The sequence below is a fragment of the Chenopodium album genome, chromosome 2 (genome assembly GCF_948465745.1).
Source record: "Chenopodium album chromosome 2, dcCheAlbu1.1, whole genome shotgun sequence".
NCBI classification, from domain to species: domain Eukaryota; kingdom Viridiplantae; phylum Streptophyta; class Magnoliopsida; order Caryophyllales; family Amaranthaceae; genus Chenopodium; species Chenopodium album.
This window is the reverse complement of record NC_137835.1, coordinates 61,938,702-61,943,409: the sequence shown is the minus strand read 5'-3', so window position 1 is coordinate 61,943,409 and position 4,708 is coordinate 61,938,702. Positions and strand designations below refer to the sequence as shown.

The window sequence follows — 4,708 nt, the reverse complement described above, 5'->3', positions numbered from 1 at the left end:
ATACGAGGGGATTTGTGTGATTTATTCGGTAAAGGGGACTGTTACCTTCAAATCTTTTACCACCTCCAGGAACTTACCAAACTGCTTATCCAAGTTTGTCTTCAATTGACGATTGGGGAAAGGAAGTTTGATGATTGGTGATGAGTGGCATTTATGTCACTCTTAGGGATTAGTTTTAGAGTCATTTTCGTGTTTATTTTATCTTATTTTCCCTTTCTTTCTCTTGTTTTCTCTTTAATAAAGTTTCTTGTTTATTTGGTAGTGTTGGAGCGTTTTAGTTTATTTTCTTTATTTTATTAGTTTTAGTCTATTTTCGTATTTTATTTTACTTTATTTGCTTGTATAGTTTTTGTTTTATTTTTATTAGTTTAGTTTTATGTCTCTTATTTTCTATTTTATTTTATTTTATTCTTTGTTATTTATTTTATTTTATTTGTCGTGGTTTTGTTTTATTTCGTCCTTTGTTTATTTTCATTTTATTTTATTTTATTCTTTGTCCCAATTCTCTCCTCAATCTTGCTCGTGTTTGTAGGTGTGTTCGGGTTGACGCTCGATTTCCATGTTCAAATCAAGTTCGAAGTTCAAGGTTCGAGGCGCAAACTTGAGCCAACCCAAGCTGCTGCCTCCTATCCTTCACCCCATCTCTCTTAACCTCCACCACACCAGCACCACAGCCAATCCACTCCTCTGCTTCATCCCTTCTCCACCAACACCAACAGAAACACAACCAACCACCTGACCACATCACAGCAGCTCCCTCGACCAGCCACACCCCTCACAGCTGCCGCAACCAATACACCACCTGACCACCTTCACGTGCAACCCTAACCCCAAAACCAGAGCAGCCCACAACACCACCAACAGCACCTCCATCTCCCCTGCTCACCCTCACCTTCAACCACCAATTTACAGCCTGCAACCCAAAAGCAGCCGCATCACCAGCCGCAACAGACTTACCACCACTCACCTCCATTTCCCCTGCTCCAATCCGCACCAACACCCCGTAACAGCCACCATCACAATTCCCTCTCCTTCACTCGCGCATCAACCACCACGCCTACCACCATCACCCAATTGCAGCCGCATCTCCACTAGCCGAAACCGCAACAACCAACTTCACCACCGCCCCAATTTACACCCGCAATCAGCCGCACCTAAACCAGCAACATTTAAGCAACCAATTCGCACAAGCAATTCGGCCCCTCAATTAAGAAAATCAGAACAAATTGAAAATCAATCAAGTTCGAGCATACCATTTGTGGTTCGATCGAACTTCGAGTCAGAGACTTTGTGGGTTTTGTTATTCGAAGAGGAGTGGTCGAACATACCCATGGTTCGACCGAACCAACCCCGTATTTCGGCCGCACCAACCCACGGTTCGACCGAACCGCTCCACGAGCTATGCACATGGCTTTTAATGAGGATCGAACGGCCTCGATTTGATGATGATGGTTGATGAACGGTGGTGATGGTGGTGCGTTTCAATGGAGTTTAGAGCAGCCAATTGATTTTAAAGAAGAAGCTCGAGGTAGCTGATGTTTTGGGGGGATTTTGGGGATTTGTTTTTCTTATTTTTCTTTTATTTTTATTTCCTTTGCTTTTCCTTTTCTTATTTTCTTTTCTCTTTTATTTCTTTTCTATTTTATTTTTCTTTTTATTTTCCTTTTCTTTCTTTATTTTATTTTTCCTTCTTTTATTTTTCTTACTTTGGCTAGCTTAGTATAAATACCCAATTTTTGGGGTAATTAGAACATTCAATAACTATCTATTCTTCTCTCTAATTAGTTTTAGGTTAGGTTAGGATTAGTCTTCTTTGGTAGAGAGAGAAAGTGAGGTTTTCTTCATTAATGAACTTGGATTTTGAAGAAGGAGCTTGTTCAATCCTTTGTAGACCTTCATCTTCAATTAATGAGCAATTTCTTACTCTCTCTCCTCTATTTTTATTTGTTTATTTTGATTATTATTTTAGTTGTTGGTATTGCTTGTTGATCATGTTGATTCTTGATTATTTGTTGATTAATCTTGTTATTATCATGATTAGTGAGTAATTTCCCCATTAAGGGGATGGTTGTGGTGTAGTTGGACCTTGAGCATGTTCTAGGGTTTAGAATTGATTTATTTGTGATTAAAGTCTTTATATGCTTGATATTCTTTAATCTTCTTGCAAGTGCACATTGTTGGTTGATTAAAGGTGAATCTTTGCTAACAAGAAACGGAAGTTGACTTAGTTAAGGTTCATTACTATCGATTGTTATTTAATAGTACCTCCTAGTATATGGTTCTAATGTGGAAACATAGAGGCTATGTTAGGAGAAGCCAATTGACCCCGGAAGGCGGCTAGATTGGATTCTTAATTTCGATATTCGAGCATGTTTAGTTCATAATTAATTCAATTTCTATGCCTTTGTTTATGTTCAAGTGAATGCTATACCTAAACCATTTCCCTTAATGTTTTATTTCTTATTTTAGCATTTTTAGACTTTAGTTTATTTATCCCCTATTCCGGACTAGCTTAATTGTTGATAACATTTGGTGGTGTTTACCGTTCTCTGTGGTTCGACCCCTATGATTGCCTTATACTCGTATTAGGTTTGTTTAGGTTGTATAAATTGTATTTGATCTAGGGATAGACAATTGACGACGCGTTTATTCCCTTGTCAATTGGCTTTGGAGCATTCTTATCTTTGTCTGGTGTAGCCACCTTCTCTGGAGTTTTACCCTGCAATGTAGAATTAGATATGATAGTATTATCCTTTAGCCCTGCAGGGCTATCAACTACATTGTTTGGTTTAATGGAATCAAGATTAGCAGTATTTAATAAAACAGGTTCATCAACTCTGCGCATAGAGGGCCCTTCATAGTTTGAACCACTCCGTAGAGTAATTGCAAATGCTTGATCCGTAGGCCTAGTCGGCTGTGCCGGCAGGGCTCCCTGTTGGCGGGCTTGTAGAGTAGCGGAGAGTTGCGCAATTTGATTATCTACAATTTTATTATGCGCTAGAATTTGATCAATTGTCGCATCTCTGCTCTCCATGTGCTTTTGCATATTGACCAACATTGCTCTAATTTCCGCCAGAGAAGGGTCGGAAGATGAGGGGGGTTGTTGTGGTTGGTTCTTCTGGCTAGCATTGGGATGATAATATTTCTGTTGCTGTTGCTGTGGCGCCTGTGGTTCTTGTGGTGGTGGATTTTGAACATTAGTGCTCCGGTAGGAAAGGTATGGATGATTCTGATACCCAGGATTGTAAGTGTTGGAGTATGGGTTATTCTGCCTATAAGCTTGGAAGGCATTAACTTGCTCCACGGAACTCCTGCAATCCTGCTCCCAATGACCTACAATACCACAATTTTCACAGAAAGCCTCATTAGAATTATTATTAATCGCAGAAACATTAGCTACATTAGCAGTGCTCAGATTATCTAATTTTTGGCAAATAGAGGTCAGTTGAGCTTGCAAAAAGGATACAGAGTCGACACTATGTTTCCCCTTATTAGCAAATCCTCTGGGATTCCCATATTGGGAATTGTGTATCGCCATATCTTCAATAACCTGACCTGCATCATCAACATTAAGATTCATAAATCTCCCACTAGCTGCAGAGTCTAAAATTATTCTAGAAGAATTTCCAATGCCGTTATAAAAGGCTTGGATTAACTGCCATTGCGCTAAATTATGGTGAGGGCATTCTCTTTGTAAGTCCTTGAACCTCTCCCAAGCCTCATATAAAGACTCATCGGCTTCTTGGGCAAAGTTCTGAATCGCACTCCGTAGTACTGCTGTTCTCTCTGCAGGATAATACTTGTTATAGAAATTCAAAACAAGAGTTTCCCAGTCAGTTATACCAAGTGTAGTTCTATTTAAGCCATTAAACCACAATTTAGCTTTTCCAGTTAAAGAGAAGGGAAAGAGAATCTCCCTGATTTGGTCTTAAGTGACCCCGGCTTGCCTGATGGTGTTGCAATATTGACAATAGTCGGCAATGTGAAGATTCGGGTCTTCACCCTTGGCTCCACTGAATTGCTTCCTCTCTATCATCGTTATAAATTGAGGTTTAATTTCAAATTGAACCCCATCAAGAGTCGGAGTAGGGGTGAGATGTGGAAAATCCGTAAGCTTTGGTTGTGAATAATCACTAAGCTTCTTTGGAGCCGTCATCTCTGATTCTGTGTCTGATGATGCCTCTAAATCGCTAGAATCAGTTGGAGGGTCGCGATGATTATTATTATTATCACCAGAATCTGCCAGGATTTTCTTGTAGAGATTTTTCTGTCTATGGAAGGAACGTTCGATCTCAGGATCGAATGGGATGTAACCTGATCTGGAACACCTGGGCATAAAACAAAAACTAGAAGCAAATATAAGATTTGTCTCAGAGAACTAACGCTCTCTGAGACAAAAAGGGAAATAATCTAGACTACAAAAACAATCAGAAATAAAAATAAAATCGTTTCCCCGGCAACGACGCCAAATTTTGACAGGGTAAAGTCGTATCCCCTTATAAAAAATAATTACCTAAATCACTAACTAAGGTAGATAGGGAAGTAGGGTCGATCTCCACAGGGAAACAAGTCTTTTTATTCCTAATTAATTATTATAATCTAAATTATTTAAGTAACCAATATTTATAATTAAGTAAAAGACTAAACTACTAAGGTTGAGAATGGGAAGAAAACAATATATGAAAGGATCTAGGGCATAGGTTCACCA

The 4,708-nt window shown here is 39.1% G+C and overlaps 1 non-coding gene across 1 annotated transcript; it reads left to right on the top strand.

Annotated features, from left to right (window-relative positions):
* Positions 1-3,668: 3,668 nt before the first annotated feature.
* LOC145607297 (small nucleolar RNA R71) lies at positions 3,669-3,775 on the top strand. The gene has a single exon (XR_014105539.1). It is a non-coding gene; the product is annotated as a small nucleolar RNA R71 (small nucleolar RNA).
* Positions 3,776-4,708: the final 933 nt, after the last annotated feature.